This window comes from Meriones unguiculatus (assembly GCF_030254825.1).
Source record: "Meriones unguiculatus strain TT.TT164.6M chromosome 13 unlocalized genomic scaffold, Bangor_MerUng_6.1 Chr13_unordered_Scaffold_34, whole genome shotgun sequence".
In the NCBI taxonomy this organism is placed as follows: Eukaryota; Metazoa; Chordata; class Mammalia; order Rodentia; family Muridae; genus Meriones; species Meriones unguiculatus.
The window spans coordinates 5,076,671-5,091,341 of record NW_026843646.1 but is presented as its reverse complement, the minus strand read 5'-3'; positions in this window follow the sequence as shown (position 1 = coordinate 5,091,341).

Sequence of the window (14,671 nt, the reverse complement as noted above, 5' to 3'; positions counted from 1 at the left end):
TGGACAAATGGAATTGAAGTGAAGACCCACAAATAAACCCACACACCTATGGACACTTGATTTTTGACAAAGAAGCCAAAACCATGCAATGGAAAAATGATGGCATCTTCAACAAATGGTGCTGGTCTAACTGGATGTCTACATGTAGAAAAATGAAAATAGATCCATATTTATCACCCTGCATCAAACTACAGTCCTAGTTGTTCAAAGACCTCAACATAAAACAGATACACTAAATCTGTAAGAAGAAAAATTGGGAAAGAGTCTTGATCTCATTGGCATAGATGATAAATTCCTCAACAGAACACCAAGAACACTGGCTCTAAGATCAAGAATTAATGAATAGGATCTCATGAAACAAAAAGCTTCTATAAAGCAAAGAACTCTGTCAATAGAATAAAATGGCCACGTACAGCCTGGCAAAAGATCTTCACCAACCCTACATACAACTGAAAGAGCTAATAAACAATATATATATAAAGAGCTGAAGAAATTGAACTCCAATAATCCAAATAATCCAATTTAAAACTGGGGTACAGAACTATACAGAGATTTCTCCACAGAGGAATATCAAATGGTGGACATTAAATGCTCAATATCTTTAGTCATCATGGAAATGCAAATGACATTCCATCTTAAACCCATCATGATTAAGGTCAAAACCTGAAGTGACAGCAAGCTAGTGAGAATGTGGAGAAAGAGGAACACTCCTCTATTGCTGGTGAGAGTGCAAACTTATACAACCACTTTAAAAATCAATCTGATGCTTTCTCAGACAATTGGAAATAGTGTTACTTCAAGACCCAGCTCTACCATTCCTGGGCATATATCAAAAAGATGCTCCACCATTCAACAAAGATATTTGTTCAACTGTGTTCATAGCATCTATATTCATAATAGCCATAACAGGGAAACAAACTACATGTCTCTCAACCAAACCATTGTTTTACAGAAATTGTGGTACATTGACACAATGGAATGCACCTTGGGTATTTAAAAAAAGAAAACAAGGAAACTATAAAATTTTCAGATGGAACTAGAAATGATCGTCCTAAGTGAGTTATTACAAAACCAGAACGACATGCATGGTATATACTCATATTTAAATGGATAATGGCCATAATATAGCATAAACATACTACAATCTACAGACCTAAAGGAGCTAAATAAAAAGGAGGACCCTATGGCGGATCCTAAATTCTTATGCAAAAGTGCAAATAGAATCGACACCAGAAGTGACTGAGAGGGAAGAGGATGAGAGTCTAACATACATATCCTCTGAAAGACTCTGCCCAGCAGGGGTTCAAAGCAGGTGCTAAGATTCACAGCCAAACTCTGGGTAGAGCACAGGGAATCATAGGAAAGAGTGGGAGGATAGAATGTAGAAAGACCCAGAGCTGGCAGGACCTCCATGAGAAGACCAACAGGGACAACAAATCTGGGCACATGGGTACCTGCAGAAACTGATGCACCCACCACAAACCATTCACTAAGAGGACCTGACCCCTGTTCAGATGTAGTTGAAGGCAGCTCAGTCTCCATGTGGGATCCATAGTAAGGGGGGAAGTTGCTGGCTCTGACATGGACTCTGTTGTCTTCTATTTGATCACTTCCCCTTGGTGGAGGGGGGATTGCTATGCCACAGAGGAAGAGGATGCAGACAGTCCTACTGAGACTTGATAGGCTGGGTTCACATTGTAGGAGAGGAGGGCTCCCTGTATCTGAGCTATAGGAAATGGGATAAGGGGAAAAAAGAATGGAGGGTGAGACTAGGAAGAGACAAGGGAGAGGATTACAATTGGGATGTTAAGTGGATAAATTACTTTTTAATTTAATTAATTAATTTATTACAATGTGTTCACTTTGTATTCTTGCCATAGGCCCCTCCCTCATCTCCTTCCAGTCCCACCCACCCTCCTTCTTCTCCCCCTATGCCCTTTCTCTAGTCTCCTAATTGGGGAAGAACTCCTCCTCTTCTAGCTTATCAGGTCTCATCAAGGATGGCTGCATCGTCTTCCTCTGTGGCCTTGAAAGCCTGCACCACCAAGAAGGAGGTGATCAAAGACTTGAGTTCATGTCAGAGAATAAATTTAAAAAAACAAATTTAAATTAAAAAATAAATTAAATGTGAATAAAACAAACAAATAAAATAAAAAAAACAGGCAAGAAGAGTGTCACGCACCTACAATTCAATGACCCAGAAAGCTCAGATAGTGTTAGTGTTATGAATAAATGCTATCCTAAGAAATTAAATATACTCCCTGCTAAATTTCAAATGCAAGATGTGGGTGAAGATCAACACAAAAACCTATGCTTACATATACAAAACAAAACAAAATAAAATAAAATATCTAAAACCCTATATTCCAGGCTCAGCAGCCAATGATGGTGATGTTGATGCCAGGCATGTTGGCCTAAATTTAAGCCCAACACTCGACTGGAGTTAGAGCTGTAAGTTCAAAACCAGCCTGGTCTACATATAAACTTTCAGGACAGGCAGGGCTACACAGAAACTTTTTCTTCATTGTCAAAAACAGAAACACCATCTTTTCTGGGAGCTTTTTTGATTCAATCGAATACGTTCTAACCAAATTCACTATAGGCTTATTGTCATCCCATGATGAAAATGTAGTCTAACTTCAATGATCCTAAAATTCTGCAATAGCTCATACATGGTTCAAATGTTCACAGTCTCTTCTGACACACAAGAAAATCTCTTGGGTGCCACATCTTGTAACATTAGAAGCAAGTTACATCATTCCAATATAGATGCACAGAATACCCCTTTCCCATTCTTGTAGAGAGGAATGTGTACATATTGAAGGAAGACTGGACCAAGGAAAGAAGATCAGCAAGGAAAACAGTAAATTCTGATGCTGTTTGAAAAGGTTTAGGTGGTCCTATCCCTGAAACATCTCATACGTCCCCAAGATTGCTTACTTCCACTCCCTATAGGCAAAAATATATGGTAGGTGTCTCCTAACTTAGGTATCTAAACATCTTGTAGTATCAAAATACAACTCAGTCTTCACTCTCACTGCTTCATGCAATGAAACTTTACAGTATCTTCACTGGTAATCTGACTCTGCTAAACACTGATGGCTGGCACCGGGCTGAACTGAAGCTACAAAGAAAGAATCTATTACCGTAAATTTTGCATCTTTCTTGTTTCTAGAACCAGCACAACATGTGTGAGCCTGTCAAGTTGGATTCTACATTGGGGTGGACAAATTGGGATGGACCGTGCCACACTTGGACCACTTTTGGAGCAGTTTTTATATGAAGTTCCTTCCTGGCACTAGGAAACACTTTGCCTACCCCTTCCATTAATAGAAGAATTAACAGTGGGGATTTTTACTGTATGGATACCATCTTAGGCTTCAAATCCAGAGCTAGGACCTACTCTTTGATGGTGATACTTTCCTTGAAAATTACTGTCTCTGTTTCAGCATGTGACTGCCATCTGAAACTACCTAGTGATGCTTTTCTCAACAAACAAAAACTACCTTTATTTCTGCTCCACTTGTCTCTTTCTTTCACTGTGGTCCTGAATGTCTCACTAACAATAACCATTCAACAGATTTAGTATTCCAAGTAATAAATCCAACCCATTATTTTTTAATTCTGCCTTACTCAATTGCTCAGGGCATGGGCAGAATAAGTATGATTTTTCAGTCAAAATATCACACAAATGACCTCTAGCTTAATTTTTCCATGGAGTCTATTGTCCACTGAAATCCTATGACCTGGACTTCCTCTGTCTGTACTACTCTCAACACTCTGATCTACCAGCTCCTACCAGAACAGTTGATGAAGCTCTGTATACAAAAGCATTCTAAAGCTTTTGCCATCTTAAATCCTGATGTTTTCCATATTTCTTAAAAAGAGAACATTCCAAGATTCTGTGCAGCAGCTAAATCACTCCTTGCATGTAATTTTTATTCTAATTTTCTGCTTTGTTGCTGTGACTAAATCCCCTAACCAAAAGCATCTCAGGTCATGAATGGGTTTACTTGTTTAGTTTGGTACTGTCAGATCACAGTCCACCATTTTGGGAGCTTAGCATAGAAAGTCAAGCTTGAAGAAAATTAAGGCAAAAGCGATGGGCAAATGTTTCCCATTCTCTTCCTTCACCTCTGTCTCATGCTCAGGTAGTTGTCTTATGCAGCCCAGGCCCACTTACTTAGGGATATTGCATCTCTCAGTGGAAGAGCCTTCCCACATCAATCATCCATCAACACAATCTCTCACAGATAGAGCTTCTCTGATGAGGGCATGCCCTTAACTGAGGCTCTCTCCGATGCCTGTAGACTTTGAAATGTTGGCAACTGAAGCGAATTAGGACACAAAGACAATATATAAGAAAGTTTTAAAAACCCCAAAACAATGTGTTAACTCTATCAATCACTTAAGTAGCAAAAACCGAGACATTATTGCTACAACTTGAAAACACAGATATACCAAGAAATGAGAAGAGGCAAGCCTGTAGGATCAAGAAGAGAAAAGTAAAATTGTTTCTCTAAATCAAGTTTCCAAATAAACAAAACATCAGGGAATGATAACATAATAAAATTTCAGAAAGCAAAAATATGTGATGGTCTATCACTTTCAAGAGAAACAATATAGCTAGATTATATCTAATCAAATCATACAGTATACATAGCACACTTGACAAAAGGAAACACAAAGATAGGCCTATAAATATAACACAGTCTTATAACAGGATTATACTTAAAATCAAAATCAAAGTAATCACTGACGAACACTCAACTTGAGCATTCTGATTCTTTCCTTTGCCAACAATAAAAATGCATTGGAGGTGGAGGGATATTATAATTAAAGAGATTCTATTAAAGCATACAAATGTTTCAACATTAGGAAAAATAATTTTGACTACTAAAATTATCTCATACTCTTATGAGAAAGAAAATGATATCTGTTAGGATCAGTTGGAAAACGTATTGTTTTCTATGGTTGATGATTGGATATATGTCTGCACCAGTGCAAAAAGTATATATAAACTTTTAAAAACCAAGTGGAAGATAGAAGATTTTTAAAGAAACAGTGTGTTTGTATTGTACACTTAAACACCTCCTTTTGCATTAATTGCTTTAATGACCAATATCATATTCATATAGTTCCTTTTAAGATCTTTTTCTTGGGCTTTCAGTTATATTTGTATATTTAGGATATGCTGCAGTATGTTATATGAATAAATTCCATAAAGAAATCCAGGCAAAACATAAACAATTGGAGGAAACCAATAAATTCTTTAAATAAAGCCATGAAATAAGAAACAAACATGTGAGGATTTTCTGGATGAGGGTGAAGTCTGACATCTCTGGATGTTCGCATTCAATCTATGATGGTTCACTGTTTTATCAGTGAAGGGCCTAAAAATCTGCCTCATGATCCATATGACCCCATTCATATAAAGAGCCTCACATAGCCCTCAGGACAAATTATTGGACAAACCCTTTCCTGAGAAGGAAACTGCTCCAACTGACATGTGGGAATTCCTAGAAATGGATCACCCAACTAAGGATCTTAGTCTTTAGCAGTGACTTTCAACTATACTCAGAGATTCCCCACACAAACATATATAGGATAATTAAGTACTGTGTTCTTCCTCTTGCAATAGCTCCATGCTACTGCATGGAAAATGAGGCATGGTAGCACTACATGTAAGCCAAGTATCCTTTACCCCTACACCCCAGAAAATCAGACATTCATCCTCGAAATCCTTCCCTCTGCCCAAGGTTTATGAATCCCTGATTTTGAATAAACATGCTGGGAATTCATTCATGCTGACTAGTTGTATACCACCTGATACCATCAGCCTTTTATCATGGTCCCTGAAAGTAGTCATTTATCCCCCTCTGGACCTGGTCTCTGAATCACTGGGCCTAGGCCTCACTGGGACTGGGTCTCACCAAGCCTGTGTCTTGGTTTCAAACCAACCAGCCATGGAATTTAACTGCACCTCTGAGGTGTTTAGTATGGCAGCTTAACCAAGAATGGTAACACTTTGCTATTGCCATAGCTCTAGAACACCCGAATTTCCACTACCCCGGAGATCTAATTCTAAAAGAGCTAGCTGGCTGTATCAGTCCATACAAAATTCTTTCCACACCCTAGCCTAGTGAACCTGGTCTTCGACTTAATGTGCTCTAGATGCCCCTGAGACATGGAACCACTGTTATCCATCTAGAAGCTGAGATCCAGTCCCCTGCTGAAAGGAGAATGACAGAATGAAACACATACTGGAAATACAGAAAAAGAAGCAATAAAGAAAGAACAAACAAGCTGGGTATGGCGGTGCATGCATGTGATCCCAGCATTTGGAAAGGCAGAGGCAGAGACCATTCTGTGACTTTAAGTCTCGCCTGATCTACAAAGTAATTCCAGGACAGTCAATGCTACACAGAGAAACCCAGCCTCAAAAAAAAAAAAAAAATTAATTATTTTATAAAGCAGAAACTTAGGGAATCTTGGAAATGAAAAATTTAAAGACTATAACAAGGAACTACAGAGGTAATATTCACACAGAAAACAGAGATCAAGGAGAGAAAGTTAGGCATTGAATGCAAAATAGAAGAAATGGAAGACAAGTGTGGTTGCACACTCCTTTAATAGCAGTACTCAGGGAGGCAGCTGGATTGTCCTGAGTTTACGGCCAGCCTGATCTACAAAGTGATTCCAGGATAGCTAAGGCTATACAAATATACTCTGTCTGAAAACCACAAACAAACAGAAAAAATAAGAAATGGATACATGCATCAATGAAAATGTTAAATCTAAAAATCCCCTACCACAAAACATCGAGGAACTCTGGGACATTATGTAAAGACAAAATCTGCTAATAATCAGATTAGAGGAGAAGAATGAGGTCAATGGTCTAGAAGATATTTTCAACAAAATCATATAAGAAAAAATTTCTTAACCTAAAAAAGAAGATATCTATCAAGGCACAAGAAGCATACAAAATACCGAAGAGACTGGATCAGAAAACAAAGTCCTCTTACCACAGAATAATCAAAACACTAAACATACAGAACAAGAAAGAATATAAAAATCTGCAACAGAAAAGCAAGCAAACAAACCAAATTAACCAACCAATCAACAGAAAAACTAAGGCAAACAACAGCCATGAAACAAATATAGGCAGATTTATTTGGAATTAATCCTGTATCCTCCATAAAGATGCTAGAAGTTGAATGGCTTACACAGTGTGCTTCCGACTCAAAACAAACAAACAAACAAACAAACAAAAACAACAAAAAACAAACAAACAAAAAAAAACAACTATAAAAGCCAACACAAATTACTAACTATGCCAAGAACCTTTCAATCCACAAATGGAGAAAATAGGATGTTCCATGATAAGGTCAAATTTACACAATATGTATGTATAAATATAGCCCTACACAAGATGCTAAAACCACCTCCACCACCAATACCATCAAGATACTAGGATTAACAATTACTGTTGATATCTCTTAATGCCATTGACCCAAATTCACCAATAAAAAGACACAGGCTCACAAAATGAAGGATAAAACAGGACCCACCCTTCTTCTAAATACATAAAACACAGCTTCAAATCAAGATAGGCATTATCTCAAGGAAAAGGGTTGGAAAAGTTATTCCAAAAAATGAATTAGAGTATCAAGCTTGTGTAGCAATTTTAATATCTAACAAAACAGACTTCAAAAACAACTACCTTCCCGATGGTGAGTGCTCTCTGTCACAAACAACTCCACATTTGGCTAAGGCTGAGGATCTGGCTTGCTTCCATGTATGTGGACCTATCTGCATTGCCTACATGGCACGCTGGGGTTGGCTACCCAGAGGCTATTTAAGCTGTGGGCTGGCTTTCTCCAGGATCAGATGATTGTTCAAGGTTCCTGAATAAACTGCATTGAAAAAAAAAAACCACAACTAATCAAAAGATGGCAAAGGGCATGACATATTAAAAAAAAAACATCCAGCAATATAACATTTCAATATTTAACATCTATGCCCTAAACATAAGAGCACCCAAGTTATAAAAGAAACCCTTCTGCAGCTTGCTTCACATCCTGGCCCTCATAAACTGATAGGGAAAGACTTCAATATATCACTCTCACCAATGGACAGGTCCTCCTGACCAAACTGAACAGATAAATGCTCCAGCTATCTAACATCAAAAAACTAAATATACCCAAATGATGTTTACAGAACATTCACCCAAGCACAAAAGATTGTTCCCTCTTCTCAGCAACTCATATATTATTCTCCAAAATTGATGATATACTTGAACAGTGGAAGTCTCAAAAGATATAAGAAACTTGCAATAACCTTCTGCATCCTATCAGACCACTAAGGTTTAAAGCAGCACATCATCAATAACAAAAACAACTGAAAGCTTAAAAACTCATAGAAATTGAACAACTCTCTACTGAATAAAAATGGATCAAAACTGAAATAAAGAAATTAAAGACTTTCTAGAAGTCAATGAAATGAATACATAACATATCAAAACTCATAGTACATAATGGAAGTGTTGACCAGAAGACAGTTCATAGCACTAAGTACATTCAGAAAAAATAATTAGAAATATCTCTTAGTAGCAACTTAACAGCACACCTAAATACTCTAGAACAAAAAGAAGTAAACATAACCAAAAGGAGTAGACAGTGAGAAACTACTGAACTGTGTTTTCACTGGTAAAACCGAATGTTTCCACAGGGAAAAAAAAAGGTGGATTCTATCAAAATTGATAATGATTAGATTTGAATAGTAGAGATCTCCTTAATAAGCAGAGGTAACTGTTCATCAGACAGTTTGGTCATTCAGTCCGAACTAACTTAATAAAGACTAAAGTTTTCTTCTTAAATAAAAAAGGATACTTTTGTTGTTTCATATTAAAAACAGTTAAGAGGTTTAAAATGTTTGAAGTAAATTCAAAGGTATAAACTTGTTTGAGTTGGAATAATTTGGAGTGAATATAACATATTTGAGCAGCATGGTGATAGACCATTCATTTAATCCCAGCAGAGACAAGTAGTTCTCTATTAATTAGTTGTTTTCTAAATTCAAGAGTTACAATGACAGGGTGTTGGTGGTTTATAGCATATCCCTAATCCCAGCATTTTGGAGGCACATGACTTTTACATACCACCTGGAAGGGAGAGGCAGGCACATAGGATTTACAGTGATTTTATTTAAAAGCTGCTTGTAATAGGCAAGCTGAAAATCAAAGTGAATGCCCTTTATTATCTAGAAATAAATACACTTTAAGGTATATTTGTAAACTTTCACAGATTTTTTTAACTTTAATTAAGATACTATACTTTTTCTATTTTCAAAAAATCATTTTGCCCTATAAAAGATATAACATGCCTAAAAAGGTACAACCCTCATCCCCGAATTAGGGATGGGGCAGGGTTTTGATTTAATATTTTCAGGAGAATAAAATCATCCAACTAAAGAATATGGAGACCACTTGACACATGAAACTTCTGAAGAAAATGACAGATCACCAAAAGAAAATGTCAAAAGAGAAGGAGTAAACTGGCTAACTGGTATCACTCACCTTCATGTTGTCTCTTCTGCCTTCTGCAGACATAGTGCAAATTGTCTTTATGTGATTGCTAAAGAACAATCCAAAATCTCTATCTCATATCAGAAAAGCCACCTGGTAAGAAACAGAGGAAAACAGAAAAATAAGGGATGATTCTATTGTCATGAATCTCATAATCTTCTGGCATAATGTGACTTCTGTACTTACCACAAAGTTCAATAATTAAGAATGTATACAGTGTTTGTGGAAGAATGAGGGGGTGAGAGAAAAAGGCAAAAACATAAGCCTAAAATATAGCCAAGTTTACATGAAAAGACCTAAGGAAACTCTAACATGAAAAATGTGCACTGGACCAGAGATACCTTTTTTTTTTTTTTCTAACTAATACAAATTAATTAAACACAGATTCCACAATTGTTACGAGACAAACATAAAATGACACATAAACTGTTATATTTCTGACCCCCCAGCTACTACTAACCTCCTTTACAGAGAGTCCTTTTGCTCTGGAAGTCTTTTGGAAAATGGAGGTGATCATAAAGCTGGGCTGTGGCTTGTAGTCCCTCATGTCCCCTTGTGGGTTTAGGCACAGCCCAGCCCTTGCCGCCACTCACACACAAAATTAATCTAGAACCTCTGCTCAGATGTAGCCTGTGGTAGCTCAGTAACCAATTGGTTTCCCAAAGTGAGGGGAACAAGGACTATTTCTAACAGGAACTCAATGACTGGCTCTTTGGTCTCCCCACCCCCGAAGGGAGGAGCAGTCCTGTTAGGCCACAGAGAAGGGCTTTGTAGCCAGTCCTGAAGATACCTGATAAAACAGGATCAGATGAATGGGGAGGAGGTCCCCCCTATCAGTGGACTTGGAAAGGGGCACAGTGGAGATGAGGGAGGGAGGGAGGGACTGGGAGGGAATGAGGGATCTGGACACAGCTGGGATACAGAGTTAATAAAATGTAACTGATAAAAAAATAAAAAAATAAAAAATAAACAAAAAATGTTGGAGAATAATTTAGCATCTGTTCCCTGCTGCATGAATTATGTCACAAGATGTGGAATCTGACCTATCCACTTATTTAAAACCAGGCACCCCTGACAAAATTCTGCATGTCAGAAATTTCTTTTGTACCCTGGAATTGAATTTCCCTAAACCACACCATTGTGACTGGTAGAAGTTGAAATGTTAAAAATACGTAATCAAGTATTGCTGAAAGATGACCACCACCACCTCTTTTCTTCCAGTTTGAAAACAATTTGTAAAATTTGTTACAAAAAGGTGTATGTGGAATACAACATTCATCATTTCTAGAAATGAGACCTTCAGTTTTCCAATCTGTCCACTGCAAAACCAATGCTTGATATTATAAGCACCACAAATTTCTACTGCCCAGGCCACAAAATCCTCATTTCTCTGGACAATCAACTCTCAGGAAGGGTCAGAGGCCACGGGTCTCTGACAGGATCACCACATGGAGACAAACAGAACCACAGCCTGAACTACAGTCTGAACCACAGTCCATCTCGGCCAAAGCAGATCAGGCTGTGATAGCTCAGCAGCCTGCTATTCGTGGCCTGGGGACAATGGCCCCACACTCAGCATGACATGGCCTCTGGTCTCACAGCTCTTTAGAGCTACATCAGAGGAAAATCCCAGAACAAACCCATAAACTACCTCCCACTATTGCTCCTGACTGCTAGGCCTACCCAGAGTCCCTCATTAGCTTGAACAATACAGCTGAGTCTCAGGATAATAGTAGCTCCTCTACCAGTGGATCAAAGATCAAATGATGCTGATAGCAGAGGCATTGTAGCTTTGCCCTAAACTCTATGAGAACACAGAACCCTAGTGTTGTTATAAAAGAATGAAAATCCCAATTATTCTATTTTAAAACCTTCTAGCGTAGAGAGGCAGAGAAAGCACTCATCTGACCATCCTACTCACCTCAATTCCAAGAGTAAAAAGCCCCAAAAGCTCACCAGTTCAGATGACAGCTCAGGGGGGGATAGGCCAAGGTTTTCTAGCTCGAAGCTCAAAAAGCCCAAAATCTACCATGCAAAAACTCCTTCCACTTTTACACTCTGTCTTAAATACATTTCAGCTGAAAGTTCCACTTACTCTTTAATCCCTGTCAGCTGGCTTCTTGCTTTGCCTCTTGATCTAGGGTTAACATTATTTAATCCTGTGCACAGAGAGCTTTTGAATTAAAGGTATGTTCCAGGGCTGAAGGAACCATACCATAATCACCTGTTTAGAATAAACAGACAGTCCTTGGAATTAAGGTTTGTGTTAGGGCTCAACCATACCAAACAAAGAAGAGGATTTTACAGTTCACAATCTAAGGAATCACACTGGGATCAAATATCCTGCAACTCCCTCATCTTGGAAATGATTTAAAATACAATCTTCCACTCTCCCAGGGCACACGTTCATTTTCCAAGATACAGGTAATTTATGTTACAGACTCAGTGTCCAGTGCATTCATCTCTACCTCATAGTTGGGAAGTCCTTCAGCCAAACTTCAGTCAAAGCCAAAGAGTAACAACCAATAAAGAAACAAATGGCCATGAATTTGAAAGAAAGGAGTAGTTAATCGGAGCTCAATGAAAATGAGATATAAAACAAAAAGGATGTGGCTGTTCCTACGTTTGTTGGAGTAGAAAGTTTATTATAGATAGATGAGAGAACATAGTCAGACACAGGGAAATCTGGGACAGTCTAGAGTTGACATGACCCTGAGCTATGTGAGAAGAGAGGAGAGAGAGAAGTGGAGAGCCTGAACAAAGGGCCAGGAGGATAAACGACAAATGAAAAAGACCAGGTAAGCAAAATGGTTAGAATACATAGGAAGGACAGCTGGGAGGAGGGCAACTCAACTCCTGGGTTAGAGATCTGTGTATGACACCCATACCTTATAACAGGTGAGGACTGAGGGATGCTGGGAGAACCTGACAGCCACGTCTGCTTTGATTGTTAAGTAGCCTCCTTAACGATTCATCCCAGCATTTGAGATGTAAGAGTAGAGAGAAGAGAGAAGGATGAAATGATTTCATTATAATCTCAAAAATTATTTTTAAAAGTTGAAAATGGCCTTATGGTCCAATATTCTTCAGGTACTTCAGGTATGTATTAGGGCACATCAATTATTACTCAAACCTTTTTTTTCCTCTCAGGTTGTGCATTTTCAAACAGGGACAGAGGGGACATTCCTGTTAGGAATTACGACATGAGTTTCTCCAGATCTATAGTTCAACTATAGAAATTTGCTTTCCAGAAACAAGGTCAGCTCCTAATCCATATTCTTGATTTCACTGTATATGAATCCCTCCAAATGTACAGTTTTCACTTTTACTGTCTAAAGTTGATTACCTGACTCATTGCCATCTTCCCTCCTCCCCCTCCCTTCTTGTGTTGTAACTAAAGCTTCAAAGTAGGTCAGTGAACTCAGTTCTTACACAGGTCCCTCTTTAGTTGTAATTACCCACCTCCAAAAACAAACAAACAAACAAACCAGGAAAGTCAATGGACACTCATTCACTGGTCTTCTTTACTTCACACTGACCAGTCAGGGTACACCTGAAAAGAGTTGCATAACTATGTTCTAAGCACTGGACATTAGAGGTAGCATTCAGTGTTCAAATAAAATGTAAACTACAAAACATGTGAAAGGCTTATCTACAGGAGTCATTGCTTTAAACAAAAACAAATGTCAAAGACTAGAGAAAAGAAATGAAATTCTTCATGACTGGGGATTATCAGAGAATATTAACTAACAAGAGACTAGAGCAATGATGCATCGACAAAACAAAATGTAATAATACCAACAACTGACTATTTTAAATATTCATTTATTACGTGTACAGTGTACTGCATGCATGTACACTTGCATGCCAGAAAAGAACACCAGATCTCATTATAGATGTTGTGAGTCACCACCATGTGGTTTATCAGTGGTTTATTGTACTTTTGACTTCTGGAAGAGCAGCCAGTGCTGTTAACCTCTTAGTTGAAAAAAAAAAAACAAAAAACAAAAACAAAAACAAAACACATAGGTATACTGACTTTGAAAAAAACAGTTCATTCTCTTATAGAGGGAAAGCAATTAATAAGATACTATTTGACCTTGGCCCTGTGTACAATATTAGCTGCTAAGACCTGTAACCTGACAGAAACAGCTTTAGCCAATAGCCTGTGTCTCAAATTTGAATTGACATTACTGTGTCAATCAGGATTGGACATATGGGCATAGGATAGTCCCTTAATTTGAAATTCAATATTCACTGGATCAAGCAACCTGACCCAAATTGAACACCCACCAATCTGGTCTGTTTTCATTCGCATTCACGAATTAATAAATACACGTTGGAAAATTACAAATTAAAAAACCTCACCCTGCCACATTTCTACATAATCCAGGATCCTAATCTCTAACAGGCCTGGTTAGCATACTATTTATCTGTGAAGTATTTTACAGGCAGCTTTCCTTCAGCTAAATTCTAACGGGACCACTAGTTTCTCAGCAATAGTAAATCCTTTATATCATCAGTTCTACTCTTCTATATCACAGCTTGATATTGGAGTACTCTCTGAAACAGGACATATCATTTACAACGCCCACAAAATTCAAATGGATCTTTTAGAACTGAGAGAACCTATCTGACACCTCTCAAAGGACACCAAGAACTAGGCCTTAAAAGGTCACTTAAGGTCACCAGACTAGTGACTCTACCATAAGGTCACCAGGAATTGGGGCATGTTGTACGATTCCTTACCCAAGGAACAGTCTGAGGATAACCACAAGGATGGAAAAGTATCTTAAAGTGGGACATATGTGCTGAGCACCCTACCAACCTTGTAGTAGAACATTCAGTGACACAGAAAATACCTAACATTCCTGAGGCCTAGAGATAGCTTGCTCAATGTTAGTTATGTTATCTAGCCAATCACTTTATAAAAAGCTTGCCATTGCTGAATGTCACCCAATCCTGTAACTGTTAAACTGGAACTTCCTGGTCCTTCCTAAAACCCCAGTCAAAACCCTGCCATGCAGCTGCTCAGGATTCTGCTCTCTGATCCACTCTGTTGGTGATGTTGGAGAGACCAAGCTT